Here is a 22,648-nt window from a genome sequence, read left to right as displayed (position 1 = left end):
TGAACTGCCTTATGACTCGCCATCGATGCTGGAAACAGGCCAACCAAGCCAGGTTTGACCATGAGCAACAGACAATATATGAAAATGTGTCTGAAAACGAACGGCGGCACCCAAAAAGCGGCGGTTTGGTGGCCTGTGGGACAATGGACCATGCACTGAACGTCCCGTATCCTGTGTCCTCTTGGCTCTTGGCTAGACACTTGATACACAGCATAACTATTCCATTGAAGCAAGGAAAGGTAGCAAAAAAATATATATATTTACAAAAAAAGAGCAAAACTATGCAAACCATGGTGTGATATGTTGAAAAGTAATGCATTGTTTCGGTGGGCAGAGGTTTTTTGTTCAAAGCAGGAAATATTTAAGTTTTGATATTGAGACTTCAGTGTTACACTTCCAACGAACAGAAGATACTTCTTAAAATTACATTGACGGTATAAAAAAATCTAGATCCGGTAAAATGTAATGATAACTGAATGATATTTAAATACTCACAATGCGATAGGTTTAGGATGATGGATAGTGCGACTCCATTCTTGTATCTTCCTCGTCAGTTATCCGCCAGTTATTGAAAACTGAGTACGAGACGAACAATGTTCTCCCTACTCTCGCAGTTTTATGTTTGCATACAAACATTATTTTTTCGTACCCTTTGTTTAAAAGTGTGACATGTTTGTTTCACATGATGTTCAATTTCTCTCGCATTATCTTCCCAAGCAACCGCAGTGTGTAAATTAAAGAAACGTATTGAACACCACACCACCACCACTCAACAACTTGTGTGAAGTTAGCGGCCAAAATCCAGCGGCTAAAATCGCATACAAGTCATATGTTGGATGCAACATGCGATAATTTTGTTTTTCGTTATTAATTATTTTAATAATTATAAATTGAACATTCATCGAATAAATAACGTTGGATATATACTCAATCGAAAGAGAAATATGTTATCTACCTTCTAGCATGATTTAACCCATCATCAAAGTATCAGAAGGAAGTTATACATCAAAACGTGCACATGAGTGAATAATTTGAGGAGTACCAATTTCGGAAAATCAAAAAAAGTTGTTCGAAACACCCAAAAACACATTCTTGAAACAATGTTCATTCGATAGAGGAATATTTTACCTATCTTCCGGCCCCTACTTTCATTGATCTGAAAAGGGTCTGAGGAAAGTTATAGGCCAAGTTGTATGGGGGAAATTAATTAATTCAAACAACATTGAAAAAAGTTATTAGAAAGGACCCAATACACATTTTCGAGATAATATTCATTCGATAGAGAACATTTTTATCTATCTTTAGCCACATTTTCATTGATCGGAAAAGGGTCTGAGAAAAGTTATAGGCCAAAACGTGTACGAGTTATATGGGAGAAAAAATAATTTGAGAAAATGCGTACAAGTTGTATAAGTGAAGGGAATTATTTTAAAGAAAATGTAAAAAAGTTATTTGAAGGCCCAATTACACATTTTTGAGATAGTACTCATTCGATAGAGAATATTTTTATCTATCTTCAACCATATTTTCATTGATCGGAAAAGGGTCTGAGAAACGTTATATGCCAAAATGTGTACAAGTTGTATGGGGGAAATTAATTAATTTAAAGAACATTGAAAAAAAGTTATTAGAAAGGACCCAATACACATGTTTGAGATAATACTCATTCGATAAAGAACATTTTTATCTATCTTTAGCCACATTTTCATTGATCGGAAAAGGGTCTGAGAAAAGTTATAGGCCAAAACGTGTACGAGTTATATGGGAGAAAAAATAATTTGAGAAAATGCGTACAAGTTGTATAAGTGAAGGGAATTATTTTAAAGAAAATGTAAAAAAGTTATTTGAAGGCCCAATTACACATTTTTGAGATAGTACTCATTCGATAGAGAATATTTTTATCTATCTTCAACCATATTTTCATTGATCGGAAAAGGGTCTGAGAAACGTTATATGCCAAAATGTGTACAAGTTGTATGGGGGAAATTAATTAATTTAAAGAACATTGAAAAAAAGTTATTAGAAAGGACCCAATACACATGTTTGAGATAATACTCATTCGATAAAGAACATTTTTTAGCCACATTTTCATTGATAGGAAAAGGTTGGACTCGATTATTTACTCGACCGAAAAATTAGGGGAACAGAGGGCAAAGTCGGAAATTTTAAGTGATTTTTGACATACCTACTGTAACATCGTGAAAAATCAACGCATATCGATGGGGTGCGCATCATTTTAAAGTTACAACTTCCAGTTATTAGAACATTTTACGTATATATTTTTATCTTGTGATGTGTAGGTCAATATCAAGAATAAATGAAAAATCGATTTTTGTTTGTTTTTTTTTTTGAGAATATTCTGGACTAACACGTTTTTTTGCTAACCAACTCAATAGTAAATCCAATTAACCTTATCAACCAGCTTTCATTCGATTCCAAGAACGTTCCTGTAGGACCTTCCCACACAGAGGTATTTCAGTTTAAGTCTTTGTCTTTGGTGATGAATAATTCAATAAAAAACATCGCATCGTAAATCTAACGGCAGTTTTGAAAACTCCAATAAATTCAGCATGAGATTAATTTGTTACTTTGACGAAAAAAAATTTATTTGAATTTTTTGAATCGATTTCATAGAAGTGCCAAACCAGGATTTTTATAGTGCTTTACAAAATCCACTGTTATTCTGCAAATATAGCAGTAAGTTCTAATGTTTGCAGGCAATTTTTGTAGCCTAGTGTATTACCTAAACATTTGTGAACGTTTCATATCGATACGTTCAACCGTTTATTCTAGACGATTTTTCAAAGTTTGGATTAAATTAGAGGAGCATTTAATTGCAAACCGTATCAGAAGTACAAAATTCTACTCGACTCCAAAAATGAAAATATGACTTAGTTCAAGCAAAAATGTAACCTTTCAACGTTAAAGTGAAATTTAAGTGGTTTAAGTGGTAATTCTCATTTTTCAAATGGAAGCAACAGAATCGTCTTCCGTACGTAGCGTACTTTTTAATGTAGAATTTGAAGCAACAAAGTCCGAAACAGAAAAAAAAGTTCTATAACTCTCTCATTGTTGAAATTCGAAAATATGCGTAGATGGATTTTTTCATCCAATATGATTGTTTATCATCCCCTGAGAGATTCCGGATAAATTCATTATTTCCATGTGAGAAAGGTGTTTTCTGACTTCAAAGGGATAAATCAAAAATAAAAATCTTCTTTTATATTCAAGAAACGAAACATATAAGCATAAAAAACGAATTTTTTTTGTGATATACAGTGAAAAGAAATCCGAGACTGTATCGAGTCCACCCTGTATTTTTATTCACTTCAGCCCTGTACATTTATCCACTTCACTCCAATGACATTTAGTATTGGAAAATTTCCAATGTTTTTGGTTTCGTAATAAATTTCGGTGCAGTTGAAAATCATTACCATCATAACAACATCCAAATCTATTAGCAATACGTTGGATGTGATTTCGATGCGCGTCTCAATTTTTGCGAGGATCCATATCTGATGAGACCTTCATATTTGGTATGATTAAATTTGAACTTTTAAATATTTTGTTTTGTTCAATGCTCAAGACTTTTGTAGAATTTTTCGAAGGGTCTGGCTTGATAAGGAGGTAAAAAGTGACCAATCCAAATCACCAGCTCTATGAAAAATATTGTATAGGGTTCCAAATAATAAATTTTTAATTTTTTTTGAATTCTTATATGTTGGGTGTTGGAACATTTTGATAATTGATTAGGGTATATTTGACGATGTATTTTTTTGTTGTTGCCGATATAATAACTATTATACTGTTGACAGCTGGGCACGTGGCGGTATTTAAAAATTGTCAATTGTCATTGAATAAAAAATTGCTGTTTTTTTCAACTAAAAATTCAAAAGTTTAAATTCAAAAAATTGAGTAATTGAGATAACAAAAAACGACTACGTAAAAATTTAGATAATTCATTTTTACATGCTAGAAAAAAATTCAGCCAAATTGTGAAATAAATGTACCACCAGCTGGAAAAAACATGATTTCAAAAAAAACGCGTTTAAATGATGCGTACAAAAATGCTACTTCACCTGGCGTAACCTCATAGTCTTTGCAGTAACTTTTCAACGAGATGCAAAATCGAAAAATCCTTTCCACATAACATTTTTTAAGGCTTCAGAAAATGCAAAAATTTCCTCTTTTATTTTTAAAAATCACAAATTTAGAATCACAAGAAATTGTACCGTGCAATGTTCTGAAATTCTGAAAAAAAAAACCCAAACTAGAAACACATTCATTCAAATAAAAATTATGTTTTTGTTTTCATTTAAATGCACCTGTCTTCTGGATGGCACTTACGTTCTCAGTGGATATTTTGGCTTCTCAACGTAGGTGTTACTTACAGAATAATTATCAAAAAACACATACGAACATATTTTAATATAAATTAGAATAGTACTGGATCTCAAAATTCTAAAAAATCAGAATTTGAAAACAGAAAAAAAAATTTTTTGTGCTGCGCCAAATTTTGAAAACACTGAGAAAAAATCATACATGTCTAGAAAAGGCGTGAGAACACATTTAAAATCAAATTAGAGGAGTTTGGATTTTAAAATTGATTTTTTTGCGAAATTTCCAAATTTTTTCTTGGTGTTCAAATTTTTTATGAATTTTTTTTCGATACATCATAGTAAATAGTAAATAGTAAAAACAGTAAATATTAAAATGAATTTTCAGTATTTTCTTTCTTATTTTTATCTCGAAGTTATTGAGAATGGCGTGAAAAATGAGAAGTGATTTTTCATCATCAATTATATATTGAACATCATAGAGATTCAAAAAAATAGTATTTACCATAGAGCTCGTGATTTGGTTTGCGAGCACTTTCAACTTCCTTAACCAGCCAGCCTCTATCAACTATTCTAAGAACACACGTATTACGATTATGTGATATAATGTAGGTGGAAAATAATGGTTATGGAATTATTAAAAATTTGGTGCAAATTTTCATTTCTTGTTTTCCGAAAAAGTGTGTATTTTTTTAACAAACTCATATTAGTACAACTCGTTTCTAGACTATTTTTGTGTACAGTCAAAGGTTTCCGAACTATAATTTTTTAATAAAGATCTTGCTTGCGTCGTTTTAATAAATTACACGTGATAAAAAAAATCATTCCTTTTGTGGAAAAGCTCAGTTTCATAGTCCAAGTTTATGTGTAATACTCTATCACAATCAATAAAACTGATAAAAACTTCGCATATTTTCATGATATTCTGGCAGAAAATGCCCTACACAAAAACATGTTGTAAAAACTGAATTTTTAGAACACATACCGAACATTAAATTCACTAGGAAGTGTGTCGTTTTACTTAGCGATTTTTTCTTTTCAGCTAAAATGGTTAAGTCGAGGAAGCAGACTGTTCTTCAAGAAAATCGAGACAGAGATCATTTCGAATCGAAATACGGTGCTCTATGGATGAATCATTTGAATACGCGTGATCCCGAAGCGTACACCGTATTGGGGGTGAAATTTACAGAATCCAATCACTTGAAGATTCTGACCCTGATCAGAAAATTTAAAAAGTCTTCTGTTATTAATGTGGGTGTGGAAAATTATGAGAAACATCATCTTTCTGAATTGCCTTCATGTGATGAAATACACTTAGTTGACAAGGCTTCATTATCCCTCTCAACTGTTAGAGGTTCATCATTATTAATTGATAGTGATGATTCAATTTATAATGACGCACATTTTACGAATCCGAATAAAACTTTTGCTTTAACCAAAAATAATAAATTTGTTAGTACAGGAGCAAACTGCGTCATTAATTGTAACTTTGAAAGTTGTGAAACAACTAGTACATGGTCACAACAGGAAGTTTTCAGTTTTGAGGAAAGTAGCAGCATTGATATACAAGATGAAGTGTTAAGTTTAGATGAGGTTCAGAACAGTATATTGAATGCGCAGGACATTGATGCAAGTAATGAGATAAATAAATCAATTGCACAAACAACTATTGGTAAGGTAGACGATATGAACTCTACTAATTTACCACAAAGGGACAATAGATTTAACGAATTTAAAATGAAAGATTTCTGGGATTCGGGAAAAGCTCTCGTTTGGAAACGAGAGCAACTCCAATGTTTGTTGGATGGGGAAAACAAATTAATTAGGTTCAAGACTGGATATAAAGAGCGAATTAAATTCGACACTTTTCAAGAGCAAGAATCATATACAACATTCCATGATTTAATCCGACATCCTAATGAAACATGTCAGGTTTATTTCAAAGGTGTAAAAGATTACGTTCCATTGAAAAAAACCAAACGAACGATTAAAGTTTTTGCACGTTGCATGTTTCTTCCATGTAAACGTTTTATGTTCATCACTACATTTGATCCATTGAAAAATGATGACATAACTTTCAAAATTCTGCATGACATGGATGATATTCATTATCCAACTCCATTGGCTCCACAAATTCGGGGAAAACATAGAATTAAATTACAACAAGAAATTTTGAAAACCACCACTCGTGATTTCATTTCAAACCAAATTGACACTCTTCATGATAATCAAACTTTGTTCGATTTGGATAGAAATCTTCGAGGTTGCATTTCGGATGATACAGCCACAAAGATGGCTTCTGAGGCAAGATATAAGCTCCGAGAAGATAAGAATGTCTTCTCTGCTCTTGAAGAGTTGTCGAGCAAGCCTGAGACTTCAATTATGTTTTTGCAATACAAACCTATTAATATTCTTCTTATGACGAAAGCACAGCTTGATATTTTCAATAACATTTTAATAGAATCTGGTCCAATTGACTTCCATTTAGATGCCACTGGTATTCAGTGGTATTCTATATCCGGTAAGAGTATGCTTCTGTATAGTTTAATTGCACGTGTTGAAATTTGTCCTCGTGATAAATTAAAACCATTTCCTATCGCCAATTTTTTTACTGAAAATCACTACACCTGGAATATTGAGAATAATTTGGGTTTCATAAAATAATTTATAGTCAATAACACGAAAAAAAGTCTCCCTTCTATTTTTCGAACTGTCGCAACAGATTTTTCACTAGCTGAGATAAATGCTCTTATGACATCTTTTAATGGAATGTCCATAATGCAGTATCTCAAAGCTTGTGAAGCGTGGGTTCTAGACAAAAACTTGAATCAAAAATTAGATTTTGTTGTTATCAAGTTGTGTAGCTCTCATTTGACGAAAATGTTTTATAGGGATGTAGACAAATTCATACCTGAAAAATATCATCCGAATAACAATTTTTTGTAAAATTGTGTTTGCGTCTTTGTTCAATATAAGATACGCAGCCACGATTTACGATATTTTAAAATTATTTTTCACATATTTATTGACTAAAAAGACAAATACCAAATTAGATTCATATGGATGTTTGTCAAAATATTTAAATTTATTAAAAGAAGATGTATCAATACCTAGTGATACAGAATCTTGCACTGTAAGTAACGTTTTTGGTACAGAAAATTGTGATGATTTCAAGACAATTTATCAGTCACGTCCTTTTTATCAACGAGGATTGATTGATTTCAAATCTGTGGTGAATGAAGAAGTGGGTGATTTTGGGATAGCAGCATCAGAAACAAACTCAATTTATACATTTATCAACACATTTTTGAAAAAATATATTACATATTTACCTTTCTGGACCCTTTTATTATCCAGAAACGCAGAACGTTGAATTGAAGCAAAGATTCAATCGATCAAATAATGGGACTATTGAAGAATATCACAAGGACATAAAATGTGATATTAAAAATTGCACCGTTATTGGCAATCAAGATCGGGTGAGAATCGATGATTATATTTTACATATTCATGAAAATAATGTAAATACGATCGTCAAGAGATTCAAATTGCGAGTACCAAATACGCGAAATACAAAAATGAGGAATTTTGAACGACCTGATGCAACCCCTTTTTTGAATAAAACTTCCCGAAAACGAAAACTGTCAAATTCTGAATCATTCGTTACTCCAGCCTGATGAAGCAAACCCCTCTTAGTAAAATGCGTATTTCAGAATTGTACAGAGAAAAAAAATTAAAGAAAGGCAAGAGTAGAAGAAAGCTTCCGTTTTATGATAAAAAATTAGATTCATTGGAATGTATTTCTAAATGGTGGGGAAAATATAAAATTGATAACGGAAAGCAAAACCTTGTTGAAGAAGGCGTCCAAGCTGTGAAGCCTGACAATTTAAATAATGAATTAAATTTGAATTCTGTTAAACAAGATTCGTCTTATTGTAGAATAGATGAATCTGTCTCCGAAGAATTTGGGAAACTCTTGCCGAACGGTTTGCTGAAGGATGTAGATTATCATACTGCTCCAAGAACCGAAAAATGTGATGGCATAAAATTAATCTACAGAGAATCTACCATACAATAGGGTGATCTCAAGACACTTTTCGAATGTGGATGTAACAGTTATTTAACGAATTTTCTTGTAGATTTTTACATAGAGAACATAATATGTTCCATTGCTCGTAATGCTCATAGAATATTCTGCGACCAAACTCCAATGTTATTTGGGCTTTCTCCAGTCGATCTTAATATTCTAGAGAATATTTGTTTGAATATAAATAATGCTGAAATGTCAGTTTTACCTATGTTATTCAAGGCTCATTTCACTTTAGCCCTTATCAATTTAAAAGAAAAAAACATTTATCTTCATAGATTCTAAACATGTGTATAGGTCGGATCAAATGTTCAACATTATCAAAACTAATCTAAACAAATACACCAGGAATCGTGAAATTTCAATTTTTTTAAATATTTTAAATAAATTCACTCCCATTGATATGAAATGCAATTTTCAACCAGATGGAGTAAACTGTGGAGTTCATGTTCTTTATAATATTGAGATGTATCTCACCAATCAAAATCTTTTAAGTACTTCATTCGATCCGAAATATGAGCGGATGAGAATTTTGAAAAACATTATTTTAAATTCCAATAATGTTGAAAAGATGTGTCCGGGCTGCGGAGTAACCGAGAATGACACATCGTTTTCGGAAACAGTGAATTTGGCAAAGTGTAATAAATGTAACAGGGTGTGGCATGTGAATTGCATCAGGGATAAAATATTACTTAAAAATTCCACACAATTTTCTTGCGTAATGTGTGTTGGAATCAAGTACGATTTCAGGAAGTAAATAAAAATGACCAACAATTTTATATTCAAATGAAATTTTTTTTTCTACCATACAAGAAGTGGGACTCAACAATTTTTATATAACTTTTTATAAGCATCAGTTGGATTCAACTCCGCCAGCCTTTTAATAAAAATTATATGGTGACGGTTCCAAGCCCGTGAGGGAGGAGGAAATTCAACAATACTTCATAAAAGAATTTAATGCTTTGGAATCAAGGAAGTTCAAAATGGAGAAAAGTAAATAAATGAAAGTATTGTTTTAATTTACCAACCTGTCAACACTCATTATTGAATATTTGCAGGAACTATTGTAGCTTCTCTGAAAGCTAACTTTTTTATGATGTTGAAACAAGAAGGTAAATTTCACACTTAAAATTAGAGATTATTGTATTATTATTATTATTTTAGATGGAACGTATATTCCGTAACTCAATTATAACCCAATTATATATACTATCCGGCTGCATAATGAGTATTGGAAAAAAAACCTTCCATTAAAACAAAATAAATCATAACACAACAACTAAACATCATTCATTACTGTCATGTCAGAAATATTATTAATATGAATGAAATAAAAGAGTTACAGTATCAAGAGTGTATTCTAGTCTGGAAATTTGAAAAATATAAAAAATATCTTTTATTTTTGAAGTTTAGTTAGTTTTTTTTGCAAATCCCGAAATTTATCGAGTAATAGCCATTTTATTGATGCTGTATATAATCTAGTAGGGCCTTGACTTCAAACTTGAAGCACGTTTTATTTTTTTAAACAGACGTACACGATATCTCAAGTTCTACAGAATCGATCAATTGCAAATGAATGTGAATGTGTGATGTAAATAATTATTTATACATCCCTCTATCGCATAAACCAAAGAAAAATTACATTTTTTTTATTTTATTATTTTCGAAAAAAAAAATTGTCGTAAAAACGTTCAAAAATGCAAATTATTTTATCAAAGGGCCACCATTTGGTCAAAACTGATTTTTTTATTTGTCCGAGGTTCATACGATAGCGGTATCTTTACTGATTTATAATTATTTCGATTTTTATGTTTAAGATAAGCAGAAAGACTGAAATCGCGTTCGCCATGGCATAACTTATTTTTTAACCCCCTCACAACACCAGCTTGTAACTACTTTAATTTCGAATTTCCCGTTTAGTTCTCGTTGTATTGTCAGAAGATAAATAAAGAATTAATGAAATAATTGATGGTGAACATATTCTTTGTTTTCTTTGTTCAGAAACTCGAGTCCTAGAATCCTAGATCCTTAATCCTAGAATCCTTAATTTATTATCAGTACTCAACAATAAACTAAGGGGTGTGTCACATCAAATTGCATCACGGAAAAAAAAACGCTGTAGAAACTCGCCCAGTAGACCGATCCTTTTGATAATTTTAGACAGTAAAATAAAAACTATGAAACAACTTTTGGCATTTTCTTTTTGTTCATACTTCGAGCCCAAGCCCGTGTGCTCGCACCTTCCTCTTTACCCCGTCCATAAGGTTCTGTACAACGTCAGGTTGTAGTTTTTTTTGAACAGAAATCCATTTTCTCTCCGCCTCCGATTTGACAACTTTTGGGTTCTTCCGGAGGGCCTGCTTCATAATCGCCCAATATTTCTCTTTTGGGCGAAGCTCCGGTGCGTTGGCAGGGTTCATTTCCTTTGGCACGAAGGTGACCCCGTTGGCTTCGTACCACTCCAACACGTCCTTCGAATAGTGGCACGAAGCGAGATCCGGCCAGAAGATGGTCGGGCCCTCGTGCTGCTTCAATATTGGTAGTAAGCGCTTCTGTAGGCACTCCTTAAGGTAAACCTGCCCGTTTACCGTACCGGTCATCACGAAGGGGGCGCTCCGCTTTCCGCAAGAGCAGATCGCTTGCCACACCATGTACTTTTTGTCAAACTTGGATAGTTTCTGCTTGCGAATCTCCTCCGGAACGCTGAATTTGTCCTCTGCGGAGAAGAACAACAGGCCCGGCAGCTGACGAAAGTCCGCTTTGACGTAGGTTTCGTCGTCCATTACCAGGCAATGCGGCTTTGTCAGCATTTCGGTGTACAGCTTCCGGGCTCGCGTCTTCCCCACCATGTTTTGCCTTTCGTCGCGTTTAGGAGCCTTCTGAACCTTGTATGTACGCAGGCCCTCCCGCTGCTTGGTCCGCTGGACGAATGAACTTGACAAATTCAGCTTATTGGCGACATCCCGGACCGAACTTCTTGGATCACGTCTAAACTGCTTAACTACGCGCTTGTGATCGTTTTCACTGACGGAACATCCATTTTTGCCGTTCTTCACCTTCCGGTCGATGGTTAGGTTCTCGAAGTATCGTTTTAGTACTCTGCTGACCGTGGATTGGACGATTCCCAGCATCTTACCGATGTCCCGATGTGACAACTCCGGATTCTCGAAATGAGTGCGCAGGATTAATTCACGACGCTCTTTTTCGATCGACGACATTTTTTCAAATTTACGAAAAATTGACAGTGAAGCATGGCCAACGTGATCTATACACTCTTATCTGATTATAAGCGAAAGCTGAAGATATAATTCCTAAAAATTAAATTTCTACAGCGTTTTTTCCGTGATGCAATTTGATGTGACACACCCTTTAATTAGTGAGCGTGTCGCTTTAATGTGTAGTGATGTAAGTCTCCCTCTCTCGGCTTAGCTTCCTTGAAGTCGGTTATAATGTTTTTTCAATCTTGAATGAAAATAATTAATTGATATTCTTCGTTCACTCAAAATTCCAAATCCAAAATGGAAACACACACATATCCAAACAAATTGCATTATTATGTTATTTAAAAAAACCATGAGATTCTTTGTAGGAAACATGGTGCACTATTAAATATTATATCTACTCTAAGCGAAAAAAATAATATACGTTCATGATTTTTATGTGTCTGTGTTTATGATATGTTCTGTAAAATTCAAATCTGTAAAATTTTATTACACTGATTTGATTTACGCTACTGATGCGTGTGCGCAAAAAAAAGGCATAACAGTATGCCCCTTCATCGGCGTGCGCTCGGCAGATCACGTATTTTCAAGAAAATCGCGAATTTCGAGAGAATCGCGTAGATAAAATCACGGAAAAAAATCGCGTAAAAAGAATACAGTTTATACATATTTATAGAGCCATTCCATGCCAAACAGATAAAATGGGTCTTAGATTTTAGTGAAAAGTGGTAGTTTTGTTCTTTTTCGCAAAACAATAGACCCATATTTTTCATTTTTTCTAATTAAGATAACCATTTCCATTGCAGGGTTGTCCGAAAAATCTATTTTTCCTCTTTTTTCCAAGATTGACTATTTTTTAAAAATTCATAACTTTCTAATCACAGAATCGATTCAAATGATCGACATATCAAATTAAAGCTAATTATCTACTTACACTTGCAAGTGTTTTCATAATTATTGATCGTATTCGTTTTTTTATAGTATACATAGTCTCGGGACCAAAAGCGTCATATTTTTTAATATTTTACTTGAAACTGAGGTTTTTTTACATAGTATGTCCAAAAAGAGAGGTGAGAAGCGTTTCTTTCTTTATTATATTAGGAAAGTTAACCGATGGTCCGAAAAATAAAATTTTACCCTTTTTTTCCAAAATGCCTTTTTTCAAAGATTAATATCTTCTGAACTATTGGACCAATTCCGATGATCGACATTTCAAACAGCAGCCAATGAGCTAACCTTTTCTTGAAAAAAATATTACACTTGCAAGAAAAATGGATTTTTCATGTCTGTCCACTAAGCTATCACTATCAATGCAACTTTGAAAATTCATAACTCAAAACCGAAATACACCACCTTTCTGATTTTTGAATATGTTATATAAAAGCTCAACTTTCAAGAAAAAATATTAAAAAAATATATATTGTCTGTGGTCCCGAAACAATATCAACTATAAAAAAACAAATACAATCAATAATTATGAAAACAAAGTTCCATTTTTTGCAAATGCAATATTTTAAATATTATTTCAAAAGTTATGAATTTTTGAGAAAAGCAATTTTTGGAAAAAATGGTTAAAACTGGATTTTTTTTAACCACCCTAAAATGGAAATGGGCACCCTGATGAAAAAATAGGAAAATACGGGTTTCATATTTTATGATAAGGAACAAAACTACAATTTTTCTCGAAAATCTGAGAATCTGATCTACTATATCGATTTGGTATGGAATGGCTATTTTCTTTGATCCTCCTCGGCTTGTAGGATTACGACTACTAACACGGTATCTCCCTTAACTTCTGAATAACTTTTCTGATATTCTTAAATTGATTATTGTACACATTTTGGCCTATAACTTTTCTCAGACCCTTTTCCGATCAATGAAAATGTGGCTAAAGACAGATAAAAATGTTCTCTATCGAATGAATATTAACTCGAAAATGTGTATTGGGTCCTTTCTAATAACTTTTTTCAATGTTGTTTGAATTAATTAATTTCCCCCATACAACTTGTACACATTTTGGCATATAACGTTTCTCAGACCCTTTTCCGATCAATGAAAATATGGTTGAAGATAGATAAAAATATTCTCTATCGAATGAGTACTATCTCAAAAATGTGTAATTGGGCCTTCAAATAACTTTTTTACATTTTCTTTAAAATAATTCCCTTCACCCATACAACTTGTACGCATTTTCTCAAATTATTTTTTCTCCCATATAACTCGTACACGTTTTGACCTATAACTTTTCTCAGACCCTTTTCCGATAAATGGAAATGTGACTAAAACTAGATAAAAATGTTCTTTATCGAATGAGTATTATCTCAAACATGTGTATTGGGTCCTTTCTAATAACTTTTTTTCAATGTTCTTTAAATTAATTAATTTCCCCCATAGAACTTGTACACATTTTGGCATATAACGTTTCTCAGACCCTTTTCCGATCAATGAAAATATGGTTGAAGATATATAAAAATATTCTCTATCGAATGAGTACTATCTCAAAAATGTGTAATTGAGCCTTCAAATAACTTTTTTACATTTTATTTAAAATAATTCCCTTCACCCATACAACTTGTACGCATTTTCTTAAATTTGTTTTTCTCCCATATAACTCGTACACGTTTTGACCTATAACTTTTCTCAGACCCTTTTCCGATCAATGAAAATGTGGCTAAAGATAGATAAAAATGTTCTCTATCGAATGAATATTATCTCGAAAATGTGTATTGGGTCCTTTCTAATAACTTTTTTCAATGTTGTTTGAATTGATTAATTTCCCCCATACAACTTGGCCTATAACTTTCTTCAGACCCTTTTCCGATCAATGAAAGTAGGGGCCGGAAGATAGGTAAAATATTCCTCTATCGAATGAACATTGTTTCAAGAATGTGTTTTTGGGTGTTTCGAACAACTTTTTTTGATTTTCCGAAATTGGTACTCCTCAAATTATTGACTCATGTGCACGTTTTGATGTATAACTTCCTTCTGATACTTTGATGATGGGTTAAATCATGCTAGAAGGTAGATAACATATTTCTCTTTCGATTGAGTATATATCCAACGTTATTTATTCGATGAATGTTCAATTTATAATTATTAAAATAATTAATAACGAAAAACAAAATTATCACATGTTGCATCCAACATATGACTTGTATGCGATTTTAGCCGCTGGATTTTGGCCGCTAACTTCACACAAGTCCGTGTGTTGAGTGTGTTGGTGTGTTGATATGAAAAGGGAAGGGAAGCATTTATTATGGCAATGGGTGTTTCATCTACAGTTTTGGAAAAAAAAATACACCTTTTAATCTGTTCTGAGCAAAATATGCATCAATTGATATCAGAGTTCTTCATAATTAATATCATTACTTAGTCCACACATCAATGTATAAATTAAATTTTCTCTAACATCGGTTATTATTAGCTTTTCGAACAAGTACTAAAATTGAATAGAGAGATAGAGAGTGAGAGATTTAGTTTCCCATATCAAAATACCAAGAATTCGCGTCATCGAAGGTACGGTGTCGCCACCTATGAAAGTTTCGCGTGTGAGTGAAAAATATGTAAACAAACCGTTGCATATTTTCTCTGTAATTAATATACTGATTTCTCGAAAACTTGTACCGTGTTTATCTTACAATTAGTGGAAATTGTTGAAAAATAGTTTTTCTTAACTGTTTCGATGCTCCGAACCAAAATTTATTGTCATTTAGTAGTGAAAAAAAGCCGTTGAAGTACACCCTCTGTCAATCTACCTGCGAGAGAGGTAAACCGAATTAATGAAATTTGAAATAAAAATATCCGCTTAGTGTTCATAAAATACCTAAAATACAAAGATCTGGCTTCTATTCAATCAGTGCTCTAATATTTTTCAAAATATTTTCCTTAGAACGTGTGAAATATAGACGTCAAAAGCTGCGCAAATTGCCCGGAGAACATGCAAGTCGGACGAAATTTGCTTGAAGCTGACTCCGAACAATCTGCAAAATTCAAAAGCCGTATTATTTGTGTCGTCCCCGGATGTAAGCAGAGATATCGCCCCGGAATTTCTTTTCATGCCTTCCCTCCGAAAACGGACCAATCGCGGTATCTAGACTGGATCCAACGACTACGGCTAAAGATAGAACCTACAAAAACCTCCCGTATTTGTAGCCTCCATTTCACCGTGTCGAACTTCTACTCTCCAAGTATTCACATTCACATTTTCGCACTTTTGAAAAAGTGTGAAACAGTCCAACTTGGTGCAAAATGTGCAATAATAAAGAAATAAAATAAAACATACTTAAGCAAATGATACAAAATAGCCATGACGTGTTTGCACTTTCCTTTGCCAGCTTTACAGGAACACGAAAACAACCATTTGGAGAAGGAGATTTTCGTACGAATTTTTATTGTATGGGGTTCCGAGCTTGGAGATGATGACTGGAGCCAGGACGAGAAAATACTGAAGCCTTCATCGTGAACTTCTTCAACACCAACTATTAAAAGATGTCCAGCTTTGAATATTATTTCGCCTTCGACGACTAAACGGCTTCCACCCGCAGCGTAATCGAACACATCCACAAACTCCACAGCCACGTAGCAGGTTTCATTTTCTCCGACTAATGGCTCCTGATAATGCATGAAACAAGGTCACAGAAAAACACTTATAAGTTAAATTCAGCTTAAGCTACGGCAAAGTTTTTTTCACTGCATAAGGAAAACTCATTTTCCAACCGTTTGGAAGATAAATTTTGCACACAATTATTAATTTTTATTAAAATTTAGTATCCTGAAAGTTTGTTTACTTTTCCACAAGTAAAGACAGTGTCCTTCGGATGCGGTAAGAAAACGTTTTCCCCTGCAGTAAATTTATGTGATTTAACTAAATTAGCATCCTATAGGATAGTTCTTTCTATACATACTCACCATTACGAAAATTTCTGCAAAAAACGTTAAAAACGGTGCGTTTAAAAATCACATTCTTTTTGCAATTCTTTGTTGACATTCGCTTCACGCACACATGCTGTCAAATTCAGCTTCGTAGTCGCGAATAGGTGTGAACTTTCCTGAAACTGCATCTAAAACTAATTTTTAGGTATTTATTTATTTGGCCAGTATTTGTATGACGTCGCCCCGCTGTGCGCTCGGTTTCCCAAACTTCAATTGGCAACATGCACGGAGAAAAAAAAATTCATAGAAAGCTTTTTTCTATTCAGAGAATGTTTCTTTTCATGGGAAATAGCTATGGATTATTTACTCAGACTTGCAAAATGTGCATGAATTCATGTATTTTTTTCAATACGAACTAAATTTCTAGTTAGTTTCTGTATTTCTCTACGAAGAAATGTATTAGGAGGAATTATTTTTTCCCGTGCTTGAAAAGAAACGAAACGGAAGCAATGAATACTGCGACAACGGGTGGTATGTTTGTACATGATGTTCTTGAATTATAAACATCGGGTTTGTTTACACATGTTTATGTTTGTGTATCATTGTTCGTGTTTGGGATAGACATTCAACACTAGCGGAAATCATGTTCGAGTTCAAACAAAAACATGAAATTTTCACATCGCGTGGACATATGTAAGTGTTTTTCGGAAGATTGCTCCTCGTATCAACTCGAAAATCTACTAGGTACTATAGCTGAGATAATTTACAAATAACTAAGATACAAGAGAAAATTGTTATTTGTAAGTTGATTGAATCGTATTAATACAATTCACATCGTTGAGTGTAGTGCACAAACAAACCGCAGATATACATTACAGAACCACAAACTTACTTTGACTTATAAACATGAGTATTTTTGATTCAAATGAAAGTTTGTATTCCGGTTGGGTTGGAGGAAATATGAGTCCTACCGAAATAGTGTCTTAGAAAGAGTAATAGAGTATTGATGTCCAAACGTGAATAAAATATACACTGAGTAAAACAATAAGTACTTTTTTATTTACAATAGAAAACTTTAATTTGCAATATCTAAAATACTTATTTTTAATTTTATTTTAATTTTTTCATATAAAATAGAAATCAGGTAGAAAATTTGATAAATGAGTACAAGATGGTAAAACTATTTTGAAACATCGAATGTTTATGAATTTTTGAAACTTCAGATTTTTGTATTTTACCGCTATGTTCATGAAATTTTATGAGTTTGTTTATAATTTTCAACAACTTTCCCAAATACATCATTATGGTAAAAATATATGTTTAGGAGTTACGTTGAAAAACATTTGAAGACATGTGGGTTAATACAAAACGTAGCGATAATGTTTTTCAACGTAACACCTAAACTTATAGTTTTACTATAATGATGTATTAGGAAAAGTTTTTGAAATTTATAAGCAAATCCATAAAATTCCATGAACATGGCGGTATAACTCGACAAATATATTAACAGAGCCTATTTACCATAAAATAGACAATAAATTAGAATTTTTTTTTTTAATATCTCGAGAATGGCTGCATTCAGAAGGAAGTTGATAAAGAGCTTCATTTATGCCTAAAATTGATTATTAACATAAAAAAATTAGAAGTTTCGAAAATTCATAAAAATTCAATGTTCTACAAAGTTCATCAAAAATAGTTTTAACGACTTGAACTCAGTTTTTAATTTTTTTTCATGACTATATGAAAAATTGAAAAAAAAAAAAATTAATATATATATATATATATATATATATATATATATATATATATATATATATATAATTTAATAAAATATTTCTAATAATATTTTTTATAGTAAATGGTAAATGGGTAAATGGGTAATTAATATGTTTTAGTGTTTTACCGCTATGTTCATGAAATTTTATGAGTTTGTTTATAATTTTCAACAACTTTTCCAAATACATCATTATGGTAAAAATATATGTTTAGGAGTTACGTTGATATATATATATATATATATATATATATATATATATATATATATATATATATATATATATATATATAAGTTAACTACTTTACCGAACCAAAGGGATTTTTAAAAACTAAATCATAGATGTTTGTTTCAATTTTGAATTATGACTGACTTTATTCTGATCGATTCTTTCCTTAAATACCTATCCGCTATTTATGAAAGCAAACCTTGTTGATGTCTTCTCATTCAGCGCTGATAAAATGTTGACACTTAGATTTCTCGGTGCAATATTAGTAAACATTGGTTGAGTTGATCGTGGCATTGGTGCTAGATGATGATTCGCTGTTATCTTCTCGCTACGATGATGAATGAACGTTAGCTAAGTATCGGACTAGATAAAGATTACATTCGGATGGTTTGTAAACACCAGATAATGCTGGATGGTGATGATTCGTAAGTATTCCTCGGTGCGTTTGTTGAATGATGCAAGATGTTGATGTTTGGAAAGTTGAACGGTAATCGTTGGTGGTGTGATTCGTCAGCATTACATTGGTTGCATTAGTTGGATGATGAAAATGTTGATATTTGGAAATATGAACGGTTGATCAGCGTTTTCGGAAATTCGTTGATACGAAGTTTTATTTATGTTTTCAGAATCGGGAAAGTGAATGTGGTTGATGAATCAGCCTTTGGGAAAGTGGATGGTGATAACTTCTCCCCCCTTTGGAAAGATTCGTCTCGAATCTTTGTGTGATTCAAAAGAGTTAATTCTGAGGATGGTTTTGATTTGTCTAGGTTTACTTCAATTTTTGTTTCTCGTTTTCTTCTTGCGGATATGAGTATCCAGAATCCTAGACTGCATGATATAATTGATAGCATGAGAAATCCGCTGATAGTGACGTTTTTATTGGCATTTTGACTAATTTTTATTTCATCAATGTGTCTTTGATTTTTAATATTTAGTTTATGTAATTCAACAATATCAGGTTGATTTTCTAGTATTGTTTCGTTTATTATTACTCCAATTGCTGGAATAAGTTTCATTTCATCATAGCCAATTGATTTCTTAGTGTCGTATACTTCGTTGTTGATTGTGATTATGCAATCATCAAATGTAATTAGAATCGTGCCTGTTAATATTCTATTCGTTGGATCACAACTCGAGTTTATGGTTATGGGATCTATAGCATTTATCACTAGCAATGTGTTTGTGTTGATTTGTTTTATTTTTGAAGAAACTACAGATTCAGTGTATGGACATGTGGCGTTTTGTCCCCAAAGTGTGTTATGGATACATACATCTCCTGTGACATTTTTTTTTTTTTTTTTTTTATCTGTATTATAGTGATTTTCAACTCATTTGGCTGGTTCGTCACTTTTTACTTCCATTTTGAAAGAATGTCAGGAGTGAGAATTGAACTCGTGACCTTTAGCGTGAGAGGCATGGATGTTACCACTACGCCAGATCGCCTCCCTCCTGTGACATTGATTAACCTATTTTTTTTTTTTTTTTTTTTATCTTCGCTTATTTTTCGTCGGCCTATTTCCGCCACTTTAGTGCCAATCACCGACATCAGGGAGGCGACTCCACCTGTTCCTACCTATCAGACTCAACAACTCATGAGCCGGGCCAACTTCTTTTACTTCCGCTCCGAAGGAAGACGTAACCAGAGATTTTTCGCCTCAGAAAATCCCAACGACGCCAGCTGGGATTGAACCCAGGCCGATCGGATTGTGAGGCTGTTACGCTAACCATACAACCACTGGCGCCGTCTATTGATTAACCTATGTTGTTGACAGATTCGATATTGTTCTATGATCGGACAGTGACCATTACTGACAAATGTTGACGCTTTACTTGTGATGGCGATGTTGTAGTTTGATGATACAGCTCGATTGTTCAAGGGTATGCTTTCATAATTAATATAATGATAAGTTCCTTGCAAGAATATTGGTATTTTTATAATGAAAAATATATTTGAATAATTATGGAAAACTTCTATTTCTAATAGCTCGTAAATCTCATCTATTGTATTTATATTCATATTTTGACATTCTAGTTTTTCCAAAACAAAATTTGTTTCATTCGGACTCAGAATAGATTTTGATAACATTCCTAATTTGGCAAATTGGATCGATTCGAAAATATCTTTTATCTTTTTGTCTAGAAATTCCATATTAAAAATTGTATCATATGTCAATTGCCTAATATGTATTATGTTGTCCAGATCTCCTATTTTTGACAATTTTTTGAGTATTTTTGATTGTTGATTGTTTATTGTTTCAATAATTACATTCATTCTTGTTTCAAAGTCCTTATTTATTTCAATTTGCCTCTCATTATTTTTGATAATTTCATTTATTTTACCTTCAGTCTTGTCAAGTGTACGTTGTATATCCTTCATGTCATTGTCGTCTAAATTTCCAGTAATAGATTTGATTATTGTTCCTAAAGGGTTCAAAATACCCCGTTTCGTTCTTTTCGAAGGCTTCAATTTGTAAAATGATTCCAAGAGGCTTTTTATTCTTGCGTCCAGAACGTCTTGAAATTCTGTCAATGAATCGTTTTCCTTGAGAATTTTCAAAGTATGATTGAACATTTTAATGTTACTTTGAAATTTCTCGATGTCAATTTTATGAATGTGTAGATGGTGTGTTCTGACTATTTTTGTCTCTCTTTCTTTGAAGGCGATGATACCTGTGTGTCTTGATAGGTCCGTCATTGTTATTGTTGCCATTGCTATCTGAATGTACCTAAAACGAGATAATAATTTGATTATTCAAATCTGTTTTATTCTTTGGAAATCCTTTCGCTTGCTCCAGTAAACCTAAAAAAAGAAACTGTATTATTAAGAGTAAATAAATCTTAGCCTATTTTCTAATTTTAAAATATTGAAACTCATTTAATGATAGATTGTGCGTCTACGTTTGTCTGCGTCTTTTTATTTTGGATTTGTGTATTTTTATATTTCTTGTGTCTTCGAATGTCTTTGTTCTGTCCCTGGAAACAGTGCTTATTTTAAATGGATATTTTGTTTTGCTTTTGATACCTTGTCTAGCAACATATACTGTGTCATTAGGGCAGAGGCTTGGCTCAATTTCTCGATTTTTGTTATGATACTTATGATTACTGGTTTGTTTTTCTTTGAGGCGAGTAATCGCCTCGTCATAAATTTTATTTCTATTGGTAATAATGTCGTCAATGTTTAATGGTATTTCATCTCCTTCTTTGATACCAAAAAATATTTCAACAGGTTTCAAATTTGTGCTGGAGTGAATTGTCTTATTGTAGTGAGCCAGAGAAATTTTAAATAACTCTTTTTTGCTGATATTATCGTATTTGTCCTGTAAACACCTGTATATTTCGCTTAATGTAGAGTGGAATCTTTCGACTGTTCCGTTCATTTCACTTTTGTTTGATGCTGTAAAATACATATTGGTGCCGAGATCTAAGAGCATACCTCTTATTTCCGCAGATTTTAGTGAAGGTTCATTGTCACATACAATTAGTTTTGGACATCCATATGTTGTTATTAGTTTTATGATACCTCCCTTGATATTTGGTATTGATCTTGATTTTATTGGGAATGACATACCAAATTTCGATAATTTATCGACAGCTGATATGAAAATGTTCGGTTGAGCAATAAAAATGTCTACATGAAGAATATCCATAGGTTTTTGGGGTATGGGTGTTTGTGCGTACATTATTTTGTATGGATGTCTTTCATATTTTGATTTTTGACATGTTTGGCATACTAAGATAAATTGGCGAATTGTTTGTTTCATGTTAGGAAAATAGTAATTTCTGCTTATTTCTGCCAAGTTTTCTTCGATTCCTCTATGTGCTCTACCGTGGATTGTTTCTATGACTTCATTTTTTTCTTCAGAGAGTTTTAAGTCGATTAATAATTTTTGAGATATGAAAATGTTTAGTTTTTTGTTTCTGCTAAAGTAGTTTTTGTAAACTATTTGGATAATATTCATTAAGCTTTCGGGACAGTAAATACAGTTGGTTCTTGTATAATCCAGTTTCGTTTTGAAAATTCGTATTAGTGCTGGTACGCCAAAATTAAATTTGCTTATAGTATGTCGAAAAACTTTTGGGAAAACTTGTTCAAAGTTTTCTTCCTCATTTTGATCAATTTTTAGAATA

The 22,648-nt window shown here is 32.6% G+C and overlaps 1 protein-coding gene across 1 annotated transcript in view; it reads right to left on the bottom strand.

Annotated features, from left to right (window-relative positions):
* LOC129769628 (5-hydroxytryptamine receptor 1A) overlaps positions 1 to 22,648 on the bottom strand; it is a 220,886-nt gene that overhangs the window by 137,349 nt on the left and 60,889 nt on the right. The window lies entirely within an intron of this gene.

This window comes from Toxorhynchites rutilus, chromosome 2 (genome assembly GCF_029784135.1).
Source record: "Toxorhynchites rutilus septentrionalis strain SRP chromosome 2, ASM2978413v1, whole genome shotgun sequence".
Taxonomy (NCBI): domain Eukaryota; kingdom Metazoa; phylum Arthropoda; class Insecta; order Diptera; family Culicidae; genus Toxorhynchites; species Toxorhynchites rutilus.
The sequence above is the reverse complement of the archived record's forward strand: the minus strand, read 5'-3'. Positions and strand labels throughout refer to the sequence as shown.